General features: G+C 43.9%; 1 protein-coding gene across 1 annotated transcript in view; it reads left to right on the forward strand.

Annotated features, from left to right (window-relative positions):
* The first annotated feature begins 337 nt into the window (after window positions 1-337).
* LOC126419448 (heparan-alpha-glucosaminide N-acetyltransferase) overlaps window positions 338-22,652 on the forward strand; it is a 314,616-nt gene continuing 292,301 nt past the window's right edge. Inside the window, exon 1 of the mRNA XM_050086639.1 lies at window positions 338-379. The gene's annotated coding sequence lies outside the window, so the exon portion shown is untranslated. The remainder of the gene's footprint in view (window positions 380-22,652) is intronic.

Below are 22,652 nucleotides of genomic sequence, written 5' to 3' on the forward strand. Positions count from 1 at the left end.
AAATCGTTGTGGATGTTTCAATTATCGAAGCGGCAAGACTTCAAAGCGGAGTACGTGCGAGGCGAAGTATTGTGAAGTGGCACTCGAGATAAAGGGGTGATTCCACAGGTGACAACAGCTAGCGAATGAGTGTAAGGCACAATGCGAAGTACGGGAGTAGGTATCTCGACTAAAATAAGGAGGGTGAAGAAGGACGGCGATGTGACCCGAAAGTGGCGGGCATTGGACATTCCTCCGCGGCGCGCCGTGGTCGGGGAGAGGCCGTATGCAGAGAGAGGTAGGAGTCGCCGCTACCTGCCGGGGAGAGCTCGGCCGCCGCAACAACAGTTCAGTCTGACGGCGGAGCTCGCCTCGCGTGCACCGTGGGCTGCCGATCCAGGTACTGTGCTCTGCTACCGTTACGTGCTCCTGACGATGAGACCGTGTGTTGGAAACGTGTACTTCCTTTTAATTGTGTGTAGAAAGGGGACTGGACCGTTCCCATGTTCCATACGCCTTTTCCATCTTTTTCTGCCTAAAGCGTTGTTGTCTAGCTACAATCGTACCCTGCGAACAACCGCGAAGTGCACGGCAAAGGGTGCTTCCCACTGTACCCCCTATCAAAGTTTGTTCTCGTTCCATTCACGTATGGAGCGTGGGAAGAATGACTGCTTAACTTCTGTAATTAGTCTAATATTGTCTTCTCGGACCCTGTCCATTCGATGTCGATATTAATCCTGCTTATGTTATCCCACCATACACTTCTGGGTCTTCTTTCCTAGTTAACGATCTTGCCGTCGTGGAGGACCACATTCATATAGAATTTTTTGAAAGAAATTTCCGCCATTTGGCAGTTAATTGTTCACTTATTTTTCACAGTCACGTTTTCGGCTTTGTAGCCATTCTCAAGTGCACGTTGAAATGTCAAAATGTCTGACCTGCCCGTGACATGTCATCGTCGAAGAAACATATTTCTGGTCTTTCAGGCCAGTTGTCGTATTACAGGGCACGAGTACATATCGAAGATACGTAATATGGGCTGACATTGTACACAATGAGAAACCATTAACATACAATATGGCGTATTTAACAGCCAATAATCCTGTAATACGACACTGGTCTCTACGACCAGAAATATGTTTTTTCGACGATGACATTTCGCAGACGGGTCAGACAAATTTTAACATTTCAGCATGCACTTGAGAATTGCTACAAAGCCGAAATCATAACTGTGTAAAATTAATGAACAATTAATAGCCAAATGGCGGGAATTTCTTTAAAAAAAATTATTTCCTAGTGTTTCACTTGTTTTTCCAGAGAATACTGTATCAGGTAGACTGGCGTCCGACCTTTTCATTTATCTAATTACGAATAATTTCATCCGATTGGTTTAGGGTTATCAGGTCGTCTTATATAATTACCCAGATACCCTAAGAGAATTAACAATACAATATGTGGCGTACCTTATTGATAGTAATAATAGTAATAATGATAAGTTGTAGTTATAAATGTAGTAAGGAAGATTAGGGTTTAACAATCCGTCGACGATGAAATAACTGGACACGGAGCACAAACACAGAATGGGAAAGGGACCATTCCGACATTTGCTTTAACCAATTTACATAAACTTCAAAAAACCTAAATCAGAATGGAGGGAGGAAGATTTGAACCGTCGTTCTCCAGAATGCGAGTCCAGTGCCTTACCGCTGTTTTGGCCGCCTTTTTTGGTGTTTTAGTGTTTGTATTGTATCACAGTAATGTTAGTCTTGTTTACATCCCGTTTAGTGACGCTCTTATCAAATGGAAGAAGCAACGACGTAGTAACAGAAATGTTTGGCGGCAGCACAGAAGAAATCGAACATGGAGAAGAAGTGGGGAACCGCGATAAAAAATAGATTAAGGTTAGCAGATAAGATGGAAGAAAGAGCACAGAAATAGATAACTTATTACGAAAGATAAAAACTATTTCTTCCATTTTATTATAATTTTTTATATTCACTCATCTGTATTTATTGTTTTCTACTGATTGCATTCCATTTCGATGTACAAAAGGCTCCATGCTCGTGATCCCTTCTCTAGCATTGTGACGACGCTACGGTGTTTGCACAACTCTGATAAAACTCTCTTGAAGGATGGTCCGACCACAGACATGTGTTACTTAGTAAGATTTTTTTCTTAATTTTCATCAGGTATTCTGTCTTCTCCTGATTACCAAGTAGTCCTGTCTTCTCGGAAATGTAACAGTAATCGGTGTAGGAGCCTGTGGCAATGTGTAGGCGCTGCAGATGTATTCTTTTGAGATTAGTTTTTAAATTGTCTATCAGTTTCATCCGAGATGACGTTAAATAATACGTATGAGAAAGCGAACGTGTTTCTCAGTCTGGTAGACACTTTAAAATTTTCAATTTCTCCCATTGGTGAATTTATTCAACAGAAAGCTTCTTCCGTACGCTTGTTAATTAATCTGATTAATTTTGAATCTGAAACTCTTTTAGTATGTTTAGCAGTGTTTGTCGATGTACGCTGTGATAGGTTCGTTTTGATGTCTACGAACAGTATGCGAACGTCTGTAATACACTGCACTTTTTAGCATACGCAGACAGAGCTCGTAACTGGGACGCTGCTAACATTACTTATTCATTTGTGTATAGAGGAAACTAATGAAGCGTGTGTTGCATAACTTCGGTAAAGCTTTCCGCTCAGTGCCGCGCGGAATACTTTGCGCACACAGGAGAAGCTAGACTGGCTGCATCGTCAGAAAGCTTGTCATAGAGATGAGTGCGAGACATTCCCTCGACTCTGAACTGCGGTGTTAGTTTGCGAATTCTGTGCAGGCTGTTGTTCATCCCTTCACATGTGCTCCTTTGTTGGATTACTGGTTAGTAACATCGACTGGTTTCAAACGGACTCCAGCATCCTCTCAGCGAACATTTGCACTAGGATGACACTTCCTTAAATAGTGTGCAAATGCCGACGATGTGCGCCGCTTATCTTGCTTGGATGCAAAACTTGTTCCGACCCCACAGGACTTGCCGTTGACAACAATAATGCTTGTTTTACTCTTCGCCCTCAAGCTAGTATAGTTTGTTCGAGACGCGCTGAACGAATTCTTACGCGGATGCGAGGAGCGGAGGAAGCAAGATATGCCCGCCGACTAGAAGCACATGGGCAGCCGAGGGGGTGTGGCGGTGCGGGTGAATAATCCGCGCTATAGTCACTCATTGCTGGTGCTACACATTTGTTTACTGCTTTGGCACGGCAAGGCACAACAATCAACTTGCGACGACTACGGAATAAACGGGTACTGCAGTGTTAGGTCGAAAATGTCGGCAGCGGCCGGGCACAAAACGTTAGCTGTCCAAAAGTCGACCGACTTCTACAAGTCCGCGCCAAGATACGGTGGCCGACGAGCAGTTACCCTTAGTCCCAAGCGTTGAGCAAGCTAATTCGTGTGCTCGGAAGGTGAGGCCAACAGTATCTGCTCCCTTTCGCTTGTCAGCAAAGACAGAATCGAAGTAAAAAATGTAAATGTCGTGCGACTGGGGTCTCCCGTCGGGTAGACCGTTCTCCGGGTGCAAGTCTTTCGATTTGACGCCACTTCGGCGACTTTCGCGTCGATGGGGATGAAATTAGATTAGGACAACACAACGCCCTATCCCTGAGCGGAGTAAATCTCCGACCCAGCCGGGAATCGAACCCGGGCCCTTAGGATTGACATTCTGTCGCGCTGACCACTCAGCTACCGGGGGCGGGCAGAATCGAAGTGCATGCTCTGCATTCTCTATCAAACTATTGTACAGAAACTATTCGGTAAAAAATTTCATTTATGCGTTACTTGTAGCTTTATATGTTAGCTTCATGATAACGTGCCAGTCATTCCGTTAAAGGCCATAGGTATTGCGATATCTGCATGTAAGTAAGACATTGCGAGGAATTCGAAAAAGTTTGAAACGTAAAATACAGGTCGCTATGATTTTGCGTTTGGTGCATATCACATAATATTTTGTGGGTATGAAATTAAGCTAACATACCGAATTTTTCTTTAGACTTGATTCTAGGTCTCTATCTGTCACTTGTATCGAGAAAATTGATCTGATGTAGCACACTCGCTTGCGACAGCGCGCGCCAGAGATAAGAAAAGTGGAATAGCCACAATATTCCTCATATTTCAGAAATGGTTGAGATATCGAAATGAGATTGTGGCAAATGATAGCACGCAAAGAGAAGAGTATTATGCCATATAGGTTACTCCGCTGTCTACAGACTTTTTCAAAGAAAGATTGTAATTTTTAAGGGCCATCGATAGCTGGCGGAACGGGAATTGCTACGGGTTTTGTAACGACATAACTGAAGACATTACACGTTTATTTTTGTACCGAGGAAACGCTTATTCATAAGCTATGCCCTTATTCAATTCCTCACTTAATAAATAATTGTTTCAGAATTATCTCGTAATTGAGTCTGCACAACGTGTTAGTGAAGTGACACTGAGTAAACATCTCTGTGTTCTGGCAAAAGATGCAAATTTTAACATGGCAACAAGAGAAACTGTAGGGTTTACTCAAAATTCGCCTCACATGACGCTGCTCTGAAAGCTACAAATTGTTAACACGCCAGAGGAAAATAAATCGCTGCTTTTATTGCATTTTCATTGGAATTTTTTTTAGCTACTAACCAAAGCAGATGGAGCAGATCTTTTTGAACGGTCACCATGCAAATGTGAGCGTGGTTGGGCTCTTCGCAATGTTAACAAAAATGTGGCCGTAGACTTCAGTTTAGAATGTCACTTCCCCTCCAGCTCTAGGGGTTTCCCCTACAGTGCGTGACTGTAGCCCCCTCCCCCCGCCCCTCCCCCAATCGCACTACTCCCCTCCCCACGCGTGCCCTGCCAACTGCACATCTACTGACCACGTTATTCTGTGCGCGCTCTTTAGGAAGGCCTCATTCAGGTCTCAGGATGTTGAGAAAGAATAGTATGCACTACTGCTCGGCTTTGTGTCAGGTTTAGTTTTTCCGGCAGTGTTAGCTGTGCGCAAACAACTATGCACAACAGTACGGATAGGTATGTAGATGGAGAGCTGGCCAATGTTCATCTCATATGCGTGTTCATCGAATGCAGTGGAAGAGCAGCACAACGGCGCTTATGCTGAGCTGTCCCTGCAGCGACGGCAACGACATCACAGTTCCTTTGCATTTCTATGAGGACTGCTGCATTAATCCGTTTACTTTGCATTACAGGCGATCAAGAAGTTTCCGTTCGAAGGCCGTACTGTCCTGAATCAGTATAACAGTCAGGCAAAATCGCCGCTACGCTCCGGGTTGAAGATACCTGTTCGGTAAAACACCCTGTCCTCCTGCGTCTGACAGGGATCGTCGACCCTTTAAGTCCTTTTTTTAAGGCACCGAAAGTGTGATAATCTGATGCGGAGGGAAGAGGAGTGTAGGGCGGGTGCTCGAGTGCGTAGCAGCAGCACTCCCTGTCATGCCATGCCACAACGGTGGTATACGAGGGCGTTCGAAAAGTTCGTGCAAAGTCCGAGAGATGGCACCACCGGCGCGTATCCAGGTCATGTTTAGTCAGTAGCATCTTTGGAAAGAGCGCACACGAAGTTTCAGCCATATTGGTATATTTCTTTGTGTTTGGCATCCGTGTGAATCAAGGAAGTCGAGTGATTTAAAAAAAAAAAATGGATGATCAAGAATTTCGTGTGGTGATTGAACATTACTTTATGAAAGGCAAAAGGCTTCAGTAGACTTAACAGAAGCTTGATAAACATTACGGTGACTCTGCACCTTCGATTAGGACAGTTTATAGGTGATTTCAAAATTTTCGGAGTGGCCATATGGGCACAAGTGATGCTGAACGTTCTGGACGCCCTGTGGAGGTTACGACTCCAGAAATCATTGATAACATCCTTGATATGTTGGCGGATGACAGAAGACTTAAAGTGCGTGAGATTGCTAGTGCTGTGGGCATCTCGAATGAACGGGTACATAACATTTTACATAAACATTTGGACATCAGTAAGCTATCTGCAAGATGGATTCCGCTATTGCTCACGCTTGGCCAAATACGGACTAGTGTAAAGTGTTGCTAGGGTGGTTTACAGATGTTCAGGAAGAATCCGCAGAACTTTAAGCATCGTTTCGTCACAGTGGATGAAACATGGATACATTACTATACTCCTGAGACCAAAGAACAATCTAAACAATGGGTTACCAAGGGAGAATCTGCACCAAAAATGGCGAAGACCATTCCTTCAGCCGGAAAGTTTATGGCGACTGTCTTTTGGTATTCGCAAGGGATAAGCCTCATTCACTATCAGAAAAAGGGTAAAACTATCACAGGTGCATATTATTCATCGTTATTGGACGGTTTGAAACCCGAGCTCCAAGAAAAGCGCCGGCAATTGGACCGCAAAAAGTCCTTTTCCATCACAACAATACACCAGCACACACCTCAGCAGTTGTGGTCGCAAAATTAATGGAAATAGGATTCCAACTCATTTCACATCCCCTCTATTCTCCAGACTTGGCTCCCTCAGACTACTATTTGTTCTCCAATTTGAAGAAATGACTGGTGGGACAAAGATTTTGTTCAAACGAGGAGGTGATTGCAGCAACTAATAGCTACTTTCCAGACCTGGACAATTCCTGTTATTTTGAAGGGATCAACAAATTAGAACAGCATTGGACGAAGTTTATAAGTCTAAAAGGCGACTGTGTCGAAAAATCAAAATGTTTACCCCAAACACGTAAGTAGTTTTTATCTTTGCACGGTCTTTTCAAATGCCGCTCGTATGTGCCCAGAGTTGTTCCCTGGACAATGTCCGGTCGGCCACTGCTGCTCTCACAATGCGTCGATCCTGATGTCCTCTCTACTACGTGGACGTCCAGACCGAGCGAGATGGCGGAGTGGTTAGCACACTGGACTCGCATTCGGGAGGATGACGATCAAACCCGCATCCGGTCATCCTGATTTAGATTTTCCGTAATTTCCCTAGATCGCTAATTGCAAATGCCGGGATGGTTCCTATGAAAGGGCACGGCCGACTTCCTTCCCCATCCTTCCCTAATCCAAGATTGTGCTCCGTCTAATGACTTCGTTGTCGACGTTAAACACTAATCTCCAAATGGTTCAAATGGCTCTAAGCACTATGAGACTTAACATCTGAGGTCATCAGTCCCCTAGACTTAAAACTACATAAACCTAACTAACCTAAGGACATCACACACATCCATGTCCGAGGCAGGATTCGACCCTGCCACCGTAGCAGCCGCGTGGTTCCGGACTGAAGCGCCTAGAACCGCTCGGTCACATCGGCCTGCCACAAATCTCCTCCTCGTCCTTCTCCTTCTCCCCCTTCTGCAGACGTCCAGAACCTGCTCAGCGAGTGTCGGTATGCGCCAGAGACCACTCCTAAAAGCAGCGACACACCATCGATACATTGTGCCCGATGTGTACAGTAACACGTCGACACGTCCATCCAGCTATCCGCAGGCCCATAATGCGACCCTGCTCAAATGGCTGAAGTTGTTCAACAAGGGTAGGTATTCGTCGGGGGGGCGTGGTTGTATTCTAGAATGGATGTTGCACACCTCTAAACTGCACACAGTTACTGCCTGCTAAGTCAAAACAGGGGGCGCACAGAAAGGTCTCCAGAGCGCCATCTGGTCTCTGATGACCGTGACAAATGAATCGCTACCACCCCTCAGTGTGCACGTATCATATGCTGGTACCAGCGAACACACTCCTTGAGGGCTCTGCATTTTTTTCCCGGCGGTATATATGGATAAACAAACACTGTGAAAAGAGACCTAGTACTTCCCAAAGACTTGACTACAAAATATCAAGAACTGCTTTTCATTGTCAGCTCTACGATTTTTTTCGTATCCCTCAACTTTGCGCCCGTTGAAGATAATATTGGCCGTAAAACAGGCAGCAGAGAGGCATTTCTGTAAGGAGTCAGTCATCCTACATTCCATACGTAAATCAGAAAGAAGAAACTTCGGTTTTCGCCACGCGCCTTCTAGTTGTTTGCAGGATACCGTTGCAAATTTAGACATAGGATCTAGACTCAAGACTCATCCGTATCAAAATGAAGTAAACAACAGTACACCTTTAGCCATAAATTCTGAACTCTTTATTACGTTGCCGGTTTCAATGTGACACTAATCGTCATCGGGTGCCTTGACAAAAGCAGACTGAATACAGTCGAACGGCTTACACTCATTGTGAGAGCCACAACAAGATAACCGGAATCTGCAGATCTCTGAGATAAACGATGTGATCGCCCGTGCGTCTACCTACAACTGTTGGACTAAACATTCAAAACAAGAAGGTCAAAGATAAGAACCACTGATTTTCAACACTACACTGGCTCTAATCTTCTGATTTGAACGTTTATTCTAAAAGTTGTCGGTAGATGCACGGGATGATAAATGTCGTTTATATCAGACAGCTACATATCCCGGTTATCTTATTGTAGCTCCTACAATGACTATATGCAATTCGATTGTATCCCATCTACTTTTGTCAAGGGGCCAGATGACGATATACTGTAACATCGAAACCGTTAGCGTAATAAAGAGTTCAGAATCTAGGACTGGAGGTGTACTGCCCTTTACTTCAAATGACCAGCCGACTTCTTATCCACCATATTCTACAGAGATGGACATACAAAGATCGTCTGTAGCAGTTTCTCATCTCCTCACCCGAAGAGCTGTGCCATCGACCAGTTTTAATCTGTAGCTGCTGACTCTTTCTTACTCGTCCTCTTGGCAGACTTAAAGGCAGTATTAGCCACTCTATCCCAACTACAATTATAGAATGTGCACGTATACATACATTATTTGTCAATTGTGTTTACAATGCAGATTAGCAAAGGCGCTTATGTACCTATGACAGCCAGTCTGAAATGCAACATATCCGTCCATCAGCTTTTGAAGCTTCGACTCTACAGCAAAGTTAAAAATTAAAGCAATGCTGACGTCACCTAATGGTCGTCGTTATATGTTGCCCAGGTATAAACGATGCGGTGATACGGCATACAGCTGGGCGCACGATAACTGACACAACTTGTTGTCGAAGCAAAGATTGCAACTAATGACGGTCCAGGATTATGCGCTGCGGAATTTCTATTGTACCTAGATAATACTTTGACATAGTACACAAGTTCACACCAGCTTCTCTTGGCGTTATGACAAATACAGAACTGTAGCCTCGTAGCTACTGAGAAAATAGCGGCAGAAGATGTCCTTGTACATTAGCAAACTTGTTAATTTGCGTTATGCTGATACAGCAGTCGAAGAGACGGAGATCGGAAATTACGCCGCATGTTACTGTAAATTTCGTACTGTATGTAATGTTTACATCAGTCAATTATCGCCCAATTTTCTGTGTTAGCGATAGACAAAACAATGCTCGATATCTTAAAGAGGCACCCACAAATTATATGGTCATTTTGCAGTGAGTGGGAGAGGTTACTTCCTTTCTTTACAAGTCGCTGCCGTTACCATTTCAGTTGCGGACGGAACAGGGAAACACTCACTGTTTGTGTGCTTCAGTATGCTTCCGCACCTTCTCCGACCCATTCTTGCGGTCGTTCCACAAAATATATGAAGGAGGCAGTAAAACTCTTTTTATTGTCTGCCTTGAACGCTAGTGTTCTACATTTATCCGACAATCTTTCATCCACCCACGTCCACGTGAGGGATTTGCCTGTCTCCATTATACTCTCCTGCTGCTGGCTACAACAATAGCAGAACGTCTACGAATTCTGTCTCGAATAAATTCGTTTGGTCGGACGTGAAACAGCTTTCAAATACTCCGACACTATTCAAGAGTAGATCGCACAGGACTTCAACACATCCTTGATTGCAGAAACTCATCATATATCTGGAATTCTTGCAAGAAATCGAAGTCTTGTGTTCGTGGTTGGTTTTAATGGAAACTGTATCATATTCGTTTCATGCAGATGTGTTTTTAAATCTTTTTTCCACAGCATGTACCTTCGCCACGATATCCTTATGTGTGATACTGATGTTATTGCTTGATGTTATTATAATAGTTAGCAATCGTAATTTTTTCTTTTCGCACACTAGCTTCGATTTTGTACGTATTTGACACGAACTGCCATTCACTACCTCTGGGTCACTTCGCCGTGGTGATCGTCTAGAGGTAAGAACAACTTTAACGAGGACTTCTGGTGCCCGATAAACCAATATACGCTTTGGGAATATGACCATTAGTACAAAACCTCCTAATGGAATATCTGGGCCGGCCGCTGTGGACGAGCGGTTCTAGGCTCTTCAGTCCAGAACCGCGCTGCTGCTACGGTCGCAGGTTCGAATCCTGCCTCGGGCGTGGATGTGTGTGATGTCCTTAGGTTAGTTCAAAATGGTTCAAATGGCTCTGAGCCCTATGGGACTTAACATCTATGGTCATCAGTCCCCTAGAACTTAGAACTACTTAGACCTAACTAACCTAAGGACATCACACAACACCCAGTCATCACGAGGCAGAGAAAATCCCTGACCCCGACGGCAATCGAACCCGGGCGCGGGAAGCGAGAACGCTACCGCACGACCACGAGCTGCGGACCTTTAGGTTAGTTAGGTTTAAGTAGTTCTAAGTCTAGGGGACTGATGACCTCAGATGTTAAGTCCCATAGTGCTTGGAGCCATATGAATTTGGAATATCTGGCGTTGCACTTGTTTGTGTGAAACTTGAGTTTCTCTCGGCATACAAGATGTTCTAACAACTTAAAGAGAGTGCAGCTGAGTGACGTCTTCGATAATTGCCGATATTTCGACAGGTGAACACCCCGTCATTTTCAAGGCACAAATGCAACGAGCGTTGTCGAACAAGTGACCCGACTGCATTCACAAAAGCTGTTTGAACATTTGTTTCTGAAAAGTATTTTGCAATCCATAACAAAGATCGACATTTTTACGTTCTTCCAAGGAATTTGACATATGATGCGTACTTAAGTGATCAGCATTGATAGCCAAGTATCGCACTTCTACTATGTTGCATACTGTGACCCATAGTCCGGCGGTACGAAAACAATGCGGGTAGTCCTGGGCAATCTGCTCATAGGGATGATTCACCCGTTTCTTACCTCCGACTTGTTAACATACGTTTTGTGTATGGCTATAATAAGCTCTTGTGCCTTTAGTAAAGTGTTTGTGTTGTTATGGAAGGAAGAGTGAGGACGAAATAGAATGCCTGACAAAAACGTAAATCAGCGGGAAGACCCGGTCGGATGTCAACGTAACTTCGTACACGGACACACCATCGGTGGGTATGTAAATAATTAGAGTTGCAAGTCTCTATAACGGGTAGAAAAGTCACCAGATTGCGTTAGCAGTGTTACCGTGCTTGGTAGAGTATATAAGAGGCGTGAACATCGCCAGACGTTGGGCGATCGCTGCGAAGAACACGGAGACGCCGTGTACTTGTTTAAGACAGCAAATGGTTCAAATGGCTCTGAGCACTATGGGACTTAACATCTATGGTCATCAGTCCCCTAGAACTTAGAACTACTTAAACCTAACTAACCTAAGGACAGCACACAACACCCAGCCATCACGAGGCAGAGAAAATCCCTGACCCCGCCGGGAATCGAACCCGGGAACCCGGGCGTGGGAAGCGAGAACGCTACCGCACGACCACGAGATGCGGGCTTAAGACAGCATTATCAGCACTAAGCAGAATTTGAATGGGGTCTCATTGTGGATCTCCTTTTCGCCAACTGGTCGATCCGTGCAATATCCAGATTCGTGGGGCATTCGCATGTGACTATGATCCATTGTTGAACTGCATAGTTGGTTGGTTGATTTGGGGGAGGTGACCAAAGGTCATCGATCCCATCGGATTAGGGAAGGATGGGGAAGGAAGTTGGCTGTGCCCCGCCAAAGGAACCATCGCAGCATTTGCCTGAAGCGATTTAGGGAAATCGCAGAAAACCTAAATCAGGATGGCCAGAAGCGGGTTTGAACCGTCGTCCTCCCGAATGCGAGTCCAGTGTGCTAACCACGGACTGCATGGAAACGTGAGGGCAAGAATACTCATCGTCAAGGTTCCGATCGACCAAGTATGACCACCAGAGAAGAGGATCGTCGTATTGTGCACCAAACGTATCGTCACGCCTTCACATCCGCAGCTGCCATCGAAGAACAAATAGTGTACTTTCTGCAATATTCCATGTCGTCACTTACTACTGGGCGAAGACCACCAGCAGCTGGGCCAGGGAATCACCTTCCCATGCATAGGCTGCTGTTAATGCCACAACACTAACAGCTGCGTTTGGAGTGGTGCTGTGATCTGGAGGCGTGGACTGCTGCTGAATGGCGTTGCATTGTGATCAGCGATGAATCGCGGTTCTGTACTGCCCCGGATGACGGTCGTCGGCGAATGTGGTGGCGATCTGGGGAGGGGTTCCATTCTTCCAGTGTTTCGGAGCGGCACAGCGGTGCTACAGTGGCGCCCTGGTACGGGAAGCCACTGTGGGACTGTGATGGCAAAACAGTAGGTCACTGACATCCTACGCTTCACTTGTAGCTTTCCTGCGACAGCATCATGGTGCCAGGACAATGTTCGTCCGCACACGACACTTGTCTCTCTGGACCGTGAGAGTGATGTTGAAGTACTTCAGTCTCCAGCGAGATCGCCAGATCTATCCGCAATAGAACACGTGTGGGATCAGCTAAGGCGTCAACCCCATCCCATTGCCAGCATCGAGGATATCAAGGACCATTCACAACAGTTGTGGCTCGACTTACCTCAGCCGAGGATGAACATCCTTCCCAACCTAATCAGTGCATGCAACCAGGCCAAAGGGGACACAAAGTCATATTGATAGATGGGCTGCCACTGCCAAGTTCTTCGTAAATTTCACTCGATTTTGTAATCACCTAAATAACTTCATATACCCTCTCAAACCCTGAAGTTTCATTTAGTTGCGTTCTCCACTTCTGGGTGCTTTACATTTTTTTATCAGGCAGTGACCCTATTTCTTACTGCTTCTAATGCCACTTCCATCCACTCAGGCTCACGTTTGAATAGAGTGATATCGCAGTTCTTCAATTACATAGCAGACATCTACAAGAAATAGCTCATATTTGACCAAAGACAATTAAATTTGCTTGGAGATTGGATTACTGTGTTTTTTACTCACTTTGCTTCACAACGTAACATTTGGTTATACCCGCAGAGCTCTTGTTTATATAATGATGTAAACAATGCAGAGATTACAAATTATGTCATGAGTATATCCATAAACCAGAGGAAAAATGCTCTTATTGGAGCACAAAAAAGACGAAAGTGCTCCTGTTTAAAAGACTACGACTGGCAAGTGGGGTAACAGCTACATCAACCTATCTTCCTCTTTAAAAATACTCCCAAAAATTTTAATTTGTAACTGGCCTCTCACTTCCACAAGCTCCCCTCACTGTAACTGGTTCACACCCGAAGGAGTGTCACTGTAAGTCGCTCCTATCCATCCACTCCCATTTTCCCATTCACACTCACTCATTTAGCCCCATTCATTGTCATTATCTCTTTCTCTGTTTCTGTAACTGTCTCCTATCACGCAGCCACAGTTCCCTTCGATTTGTCCTACTGTTACTGTTTCCTGTCACTCTCACTCTCTTCCTATCTTTTACTGCTACGATGTCATTCATTCCTTCCCACTGCTGCTGTCTCTTACCACTGCCACTCTCTCTCTTTTCCTCTTCGTCATTGTCACAGGCTGAGGTTCTCGCCCACTTCCACTATCTCCTTCCCTTTATTGTTCCCCCACTGGCGCTGCCTCCCTCACTCCTTTCGTAGCACTGTTCCGTCAGTGTCAACCACATTCCACAGCCATTGTCTCCCTCCTTTTCCTGCTACAATTGGGCTTGTCAGCCACATGAAAAGAAATTTACAGGTCAGTAAAATTTTGATAGTTTACTTATGTGAAGCTGAAATAACGCAAAACTAAATTGACGCTTCAGACCGGATTTCACGTGCACAAAAATTTTGGGTGTGCTTCAGGACTACAACATGGGGTTACCAGAACCATTCTGATGATAACAGAGACACTTTACAGCATGTTTCTCCGTGCTACGTCACTTCATAAACTACGTTTTCGCCTCACACCGAATTTTACGTGCGTATTTTACGTGTAGAAGTTGCGTAACTACGGACCTCTGTATTTCGGAAACGGATAAAGATATCAAGAAAATGTTCCAGACCTGGATCTTAGGGATACATCGAAAAAATTTCAGCCATGTGACTTGCACAGCCGTTCTGGAATCCACCGCTCGGTTCTGGTATCAAAACACCATGTTTTTGGTGTGTTTCTCGATGACGGATAAAGATTTTTGGAAGCGGGAACATGGCACTTCTAGATAAGCACCTAGAAAATATACTGTTAAAATTTGAACAATTTGCCGCTGTTAGTTATTTACATATCCGCTGCTGACGGTGAAAAATTAACTAAATTGTGCCTCCATAACCCCCTGAAGAGGCACCGTAGACTACGTCTAATGCAAAAAGAGCCAACCAGTTTGCTCTATTTTCCTAAGCTGGAAGAACTGTGTAATATTCAAACTTTGACCCAGTACTGTAGAATAGTTATGTTCAGACGATCCTTCTGTTGGGTACGCAAATGGGCGTATTCACCTCGAGGGTGAATAATATCTCCTTGAAATGCACAGAAATGAAGCAGCTCGCGGCTACGTTGGGTTCTATTATCGTGATTCACAGAACAGACTTGTGCCGCGAAGGTCACGTCTCGTCATTGCGTTCCATTCCTCACTTCGCCCCGAGTGTTCGAAGGCTTCCTTGGTCGGATTGAGCTTCCGTAGACATCGTCTGGTTGTACACCGGGCGTTATTACTGACGGAGCTTACGGTGGCCTCTGTACCAGGAAGTTCCTCAGGGGCGTCACCGATGCCGTTAATCACGGTGCGTGTCGCTACCGTTACGTTACGTTACGTTATGATAATAATACGGTATACAGCATCGGCAATACTAGAGCTTAATTAAGGCGGGCGTCCCTGAACAAGAAGGTAAATAGCCACGCGTCTCCCACTGGGACACTGACTTCCAGAATGTTAAAAAAAAAAAATCCCCTGCGAGGAGACCATGAACGCAGCGTGCCTGGAAAACTGTAGGTGTTTCCCATCGGCGCTTCGATACAAAACGTGTTTAATTGTTTTTAATTTCAAATGAAGAAATAGATGGAATGTATGATGAGATCAAAGAAATTATTCAGGTAGTGAAGGGAGACGAAAATTTAATAGTCATGGCTGACTGGAATTCGTCAGTAGGAAAAGGGAGAGAAGGAAACATAGTAGGTGAATATGGATTGGGGGGAAGGAATGAGAGAGGAAGCCGCCTTGTAGAATTTTGCACAGAGCATAACTTAATCATAGCTAACACTTGGTTCAAGAATCATAAAAGAAGATTGTACACCTGGAAGAATCCTGGAGATACTAGTAGGTAGCAGATAGATTATATAATGGTAAGACAGAGATTTAGGAACCAGGTTTTAAATTGTAAGACATTTCTTGGGGCAGATATGGATTCTGACCACAATCTCTTGGTTATGAACTGCAGATTGAAACTGAAGAAACTGCAAAAAGGTAGGAATTTAAGGAGATGGGACCTGGATAAACTGAAAGAACCAGAGGTTGTAGAGAGTTTCAGGGAGAGCATAAGGGAACAATTGACAGGAATGGGGGAAAGAAATACAGTAGAAGAAGAATGGGTAGCTCTGAGGGATGAAGTAGTGAAGGCAGCAGACGATCAAGTAGGTAAAAAGACGAGGGCTAATAGAAATCCTTGGGTAACAGAAAAAATATTGAATTTAATTGATGAAAGGAGAAAATATAAAAATGCAGTAAATGAAGCAGGCAAAAAGGAATACAAACGTCTCAAAAATGATATCGACAGGAAGTGCAAAATGGCTAAGCAGGGATGGCTAGAGGACAAATGTAAGGATGTAGAGGCTTGTCTCACTAGGGGCAAGATAGATACTTCCTACAGGAAAATTAAAGAGACCTTTGGAGAGAAGAGAACGACTTGTATGAATATCAAGAGCTCAGATGGCAACCCAGTTCTAAGCAAAGAAGGGAAGGCAGAAAGGTGGAAGGAGTATATAGAGGGTTTATACAAGGGCGATGTACTTGAGGACAATATTATGGAAATGGAAGAGGATGTAGATGAAGACGAAATGGGAGATAAGATACTGCGTGAAGAGTTTCACAGAGCACTGAAAGACCTGAGTCGAAACAAGGCCCCGGGAGTAGACAACATTCCATTAGAACTACTGATGGCCTTGGGAGAGCCAGTCATGACAAAACTCTACCACCTGGTGAGCACGATATATGAGACAGGCGAAATACCCTCAGACTTCAAGAAGAATATAATAATTCCAATCCCAAAGAAAGCAGGTGTTGACAGATGTGAAAAATACCGAACTATTAGTTTAATAAGTCACAGCTGCAAAATACTAACGCGAATTCTTTACAGACGAATGGAAAAGCTGGTAGAAGCCGACCTCGGGGAAGATCAGTTTGGATTCCGTAGAAATGTTGGAACACGTGAGGCAATACTGACCTTACGACTTATCTTAGAAGAAAGATTAAGAAAAGGCAAACCTACGTTTCTAGCATTTATAGACTTAGAGAAAGCTTTTGACAATGTTAACTGGAATACTCTCTTTCAAATTCTGAAGATGGCAGGTGTAAAATACAGGGAGCGAAAGGCTATTTACAATTTGTACAGAAACCCGATGGCAGTTATAAGAGTCGAGGGGCATGAAACGGAAGCAGTGGTTGGGAAAGGAGTGAGACAGGGTTGTAGCCTTTCCCCGATGTTATTCAATCTGTATATTGAGCAAGCAGTAAAGGAAACAAAAGAAAAATTCGGAGTAGGTATTAAAATTCATGGAGAAGAAATAAAAACTTTGAGGTTCGCCGATGACATTGTAATTCTGTCAGAGACAGCAAAGGACTTGGAAGAGCAGTTGAACGGAATGGACAGTGTCTTGAAAGGAGGATATAAGATGAACATCAACAAAAGCAAAACGAGGATAATGGAATGTAGTCAAATTAAGTCGGGTGATGCTGAGGGAATTAGATTAGGAAATGAGACACTTAAAGTAGTAAAGGAGTTTTGCTATTTAGGGAGTAAAATAACCGATGATGGTCGAAGTAGAGAGGATATAAAATGTAGACTGGCAATGGCAAGGAAAGCGTTTCTGAAGAAGAGAAATTTGTTAACATCGAGTATAGATTTAAGTGTCAGGAAGTCGTTTCTGAAAGTATTTGTATGGTGTGTAGCCATGTATGGAAGTGAAACATGGACGATAACTAGTTTGGACAAGAAGAGAATAGAAGCTTTCGAAATGTGGTGCTACAGAAGAATGCTGAAAATTAGATGGGTAGATCACATAACTAATGAGGAGGTGTTGAATAGGATTGGGGAGAAGAGTAGTTTGTGGCACAACTAGTCTAGAAGAAGGGATCGGTTGGTAGGACATGATCTGAGGCATCAAGGGATCACCAATTTAGTACTGGAGGGCAGCGTGGAGGGTAAAAATCGTAGAGTGAGACCAAGAGATGAATACACTAAGGAGATTCAGAAGGAAGTAGGTTGCAGTAGGTACTGGGAGATGAAGAAGCTTGCACAGGATAGAGTAGCATGGAGAGCTGCATCAAACCAGTCTCAGGACTGAAGACCACAACAACAACAACAATTTAAAATTGCTCGTATTGTCTCGTGATTTCGTCTCTGCCTTACTTTAATCCAGATTAAGAAAAGTAATAATTTTTATCTGCGACCTATAGTTTTTTCAATAAATAGTGCATTTCGTCAGAAGGCTTCGTCATCGGCATTAACATAGCAACAAGGAGCAGCTGTAACCAAGCTGCGTGCGACCCGTGTCTCTAAGGATGTAACACGTACTACTGGATGAGCTGATACCACGTATATTTGCACTGTTTGATAATAATATAAGCAAAATACTTATCCATATACAGATCTAATATAATTCTGGAACCGTTTAACGTAAAACTAATGAGACCGTGTCATGATTACTTGGTGTTGTCGGATCCGTTTGGATGACGATTAGGTTGCTACACCATAAAAAGAATGAAGAAAAGTATTTTGTATATTCACATTTTTGTTCATTTTTAACAACAATGACCTAATTGAATGTCAAAACACGCAATTTATTAGATAAACTACCGATGTACGCTAAATGTTAATGTACTTTTTTTCGATGAGATGTATCTTCAAACGAACCGCACTTCGCTTTTAAACGGAATCAATCAACCGCGTTTTGTAAACAACTGTCTGATGGAAAGTGCCTCAAATTTAGTAGAAAAGCTACTTTCATGGAGCTTTTTCTGCCTACTTCGAAAGCGAAGGACACATGTGCAGATTACCTTTGTTATAGTCTGTGGATACTGGTAGATGTAGACTGCACAAGTTTTACGTCTGCTGTGCTCAGCGTCGAAACCAACAACAAATACTGCACATAAATAGGCGGAAAGACCTGTTATTACGTGACTGCACAAATGCCGAGGAATCATTGTAAGCCGATATCCATTAAATATATGGTAGGATGAGCACGGAACGATTTAAAATGGAGCAGGTAAGGCAGATGCCAGGCTGAAATTCATTGGAAGAGTCCTGAGAAAGTGCAGTCCACTCACAAAGGAGGTAGCTTGCAAAACGCTAGTCCGACCAATACTTGAATATTCCAGAATGAGATTTTCACTCTGCAGCGGAGTGTGCGCTGATGTGAAACTTCCTGGCGGATTAAAACTGTGTGCCGGACCGAGACTCGAACTCGGGACCTTTGCCTTTCGCGGGCAAGTGCTCTACCAGGAAGTTTCATATCAGCGCACACTCCGCTGCAGAGTGAAAAATCTCATTCTGGAAACATCCCCCAGGCTGCGGCTAAGCCATGTCTCTGCAATATCCTTTCTTTCAGCGGTGCTAGTTCTGCAAAGTACGCAGGAGAGCTTCTGTAAAGTTTGGAAAGTAGGGGACGAGGTACTGGCAGAAGTAAAGCTGTGAGGACAGGGCATGAGTCGTGCTTGGGTAGCTCAGATGGTAGAGCACTTGCCCGCGAAACGCAAAGTTGCCGATTTCGAGTCTCGGTCAGGCACACAGATTTAATCTGCCAGGAAGTGTCATTTGAACGTTGTTCGTGAGTCTGGTATCCGTACCAGATAGGATTGATAGAGGAAACAGAGAGGATCCAAACGAGAGTAATACGCTTCGTTACAATTTCTTTTAGTAGGCACGAAAGCCTCACACACGTGATGCGCCAAATCCAATAGCAGACACTGCAAGGGAGGCATTCTGCACCACAATGTGGTTTAATGTTCGCAGAGCGTACGTTCGTAGAAGTCTTAAGGGGCTCCGGAACGCCCTATACTTGCAATGTTAAAATAACGCTTATAAATTACATCTTTCCTCACAAAGTATTTGAGGTAGGAAGTTGAACTTTTTACAGATTATTTATTGGAATATGGCCTACAACTTAACACAGGGATTTTACAAAATTTTAGTTCAGTTATTAAAGATGATTTTTTTTTCAATTGTAATGAAAATTCACAACATTTTTTTGCAATTTTTTATTTATATATTCAAAAATATACAGTTTTTTGGAAAAAGGCTGTGTTAAATTATGCAGAAGGTACTGTGTAACATTTACTGAAAGTTTGAAACAAATATGTTTGGAAGATCCTTAGAAAACATGTAATTAGTATGAGAAAATAAAAGTTTTGGGAATCGAGCGACAAAGATTGGATTAACTTTTTAGTGCATTCCAGGTCCATAGGATGGATTATCTTCATCCTCTGCAAACTCCTCCTCCAGCTTCCTCTTGTTCCTCCTCCTGTTGACTCTTGCTTGTATTTCTAGACTCTTTACAGCCCTGTCTGCAGCCCGAAGGCGTTCCTTGTCTAAAGCAAGCATCGCTCGTTGTTGTGTTCGTAGATTTTGCTACCATTTTCTTCAGTTGCAGTTACTGCAACACTGTTCCAAAAGGTGGTCATGTATGAACACTTATCACATTTCAGTTGTATTTCACTAGCAAGTCCTACGTGCTTTATTATGGAGAGTTCCAGACCAACTTCACTACAATGAATACATCTTACACAGTTTGAAAAAATTCCTTTGAGAACCGACATATCAAATATTTCATTCACATCCGATTCGCCCATAAAACATTCATAGTTTTCACTCATTGAACCAAGCTTCTTCTGTGAAGTATTTTCTTTCCCACTTTGACTGCTATGGGCAGGTGTACTTGAGAGGTTAGGTTCACTCACTTGGTTATCGTCTTTATTGTTTACAGTAATAATACATACCTTTGGCTTTCCAACATTTCTCCTTTTCTTAAAAGCCTTCAGAGGATTTCTAATAACTTTACTTTTACTCATTATTATACTTCAACAAAACAGAGACTCAAGAAACAGAATTAATTACGAATATTTTCGAGATAACGACAGAGTAAATAAACATGAAACAATCGACAATCACACCAGCGATATATACTGAACCATCACAGGTTGGCCACAACACATACTTTATCTCACATCACTAAAATGTACCTGATGAACACGGACGTTAATAATAACACCATTTGACAGCAGTTTAACAGCGCCACAGTGGGTCACGCCCATGTAGAACACATTTCAAAAAAAATTTAAAAATAGTTGTAGTCTTCGGAATTGAATAAATTATATATCTATTAAAAGTTAATAGTCTGCAGATTCAGAAAACGCAAAAAAGTAAAAATTGAACTTTTCATGATTTTGAGCCTTTCCGGAGCCCCTTAAGCAATATATTGCTTCCACCTATACCTATCTCCCGAAAAGATCATGAAGATTCGAACTCACACGGAGGCTGACCTGCAGACGCTCTTCACGTTAACCATTCGCGATTGGAACAGGAAAAAAAGGGGAGTGGTGGTGTGCCAGTGGTAGACAAAGTGCCCTCCATCACCCACCGCAGGATGAGTTGTGCAGTATAAATATAAATGTAGCGAAGTCACGAGACGGTGCAATTAGGCGGCGTCACGCCATTCGCCCTGTGCGAACTGCAACTGACAGTTACCAGTTTCGTTTTTTCGTGTATAACACAAATCAAGCGCTATTTTAAGAATTTAGAGACCCATTGTATTACATGTATATTACTTTTATAAATTCTGAGATATTATGAATATACACTGACAGAAAAAAATCGCATCACCAAGAAGGAGTTGTGTGACATAAACGAAAGTTGGTAGGCGTGTGTAACATCTGAAAGACGATGTCTATTCAATTTTCGCGCCAGTCGCATAAGAGTGGCGCTGCTAATGCCACTACGAGGATGCAAATCAGGTTTGCCTTAAGTACACAATGTAACGGTCGTGAGCGTTTGTTAGCTTTGGGATCGGACGCGCTGAGCTGCTGTTGGTCAACAATGCCTTTAAGGCGACAAAGACGCCATTGTCAACACGTCGCTGGGTCTGAACGTGGTCGTGTAAAAGAGCTACGCCAAGCTGGATGTTCTTTCTGCGATACTGCAGAAAGAGCGGCGGGAACGAAGCCACCGTTCATGAACGCCGGCAGCGGTGGCCACAAGAATGTACGGTCGCAAGAAGATGGCTACGTGAAACTACCGAGAGAGAAAACCATTGTGCTCGGTGTATAGCTCCGGCGCATCGTACCGCATCTGCAGCAGAACTGTTACAAATCGTTTATTTCAAGGACAGCACTGAGACAGAAGCCCTGTACCGTGCGCTCCACTGACCCCAAATCACCACCATTCGCGGCTTCAGTGATGTCAAGCGGGAGATCTTTGTAGGGCACCGCGGAGGTCTGCTGTGTTTTCTGATGAAAGCCAGTTGTGCGTCGGTGGCAGTGACGACCGTGTGTTGGTTAGAAAGAGGCCAGGCGGGGACTTGCAACCAAGCTATCTGTGTACTAGGCGCACAGGACCTACACACTGGACTCGAATTCGGGAGAACGACGGTTCAACTCTCGCGTCCGGCCATCCTGATTTTGGGTTTTCCGTGATTTCCGTAAATCGCTCCAGGCAAATGCTGGGATGGTTCCTTTGAAAGGGCACGGCCGACTTCCTTCCCTAAACCTTTGAGACCGATGACCACGCTGTCTGGTCTCCTCCTCCAAACAACCCAACCCAGACCAACCTACACTCCTGGAGTTATGGTCTGTGGCTCGATTTCGTATGACAGCAGGCGCACTCTCTTGGTTATCCCACGCACCACGACTGCAAATTTGTACGTCAGTCTGGTGATTCGACCTGTTGTGCAGCCATTCATGAACATCATTCCAGGGAGTGTAATCCGCTGTTGTAACCCAACGTGCTCTACAGAGTATCGACATGTTTGCTTGGCCTGCTCGATCATTAGATCTGTCTCCAATAGGGCACATATGAGACATCATCGGAAGACAACCCGAGCGTCATCCACAACTAGGATTAACCGTCCCTGTACTGACCGACCAAGTATAACATGCATGGAACTCCATCCCACAAACTGACATGCGGCGCCTGCACAACATAATGCAAGCACGTTTGTGTGGCGGTTACAACTGTTATTAACGTACCAGCACGTCACATTTTCAGTGGCTTATCTTGCGGTTACATTAACCTGTGA

This window comes from Schistocerca serialis, chromosome 1 (genome assembly GCF_023864345.2).
Source record: "Schistocerca serialis cubense isolate TAMUIC-IGC-003099 chromosome 1, iqSchSeri2.2, whole genome shotgun sequence".
NCBI lineage: Eukaryota > Metazoa > Arthropoda > Insecta > Orthoptera > Acrididae > Schistocerca > Schistocerca serialis.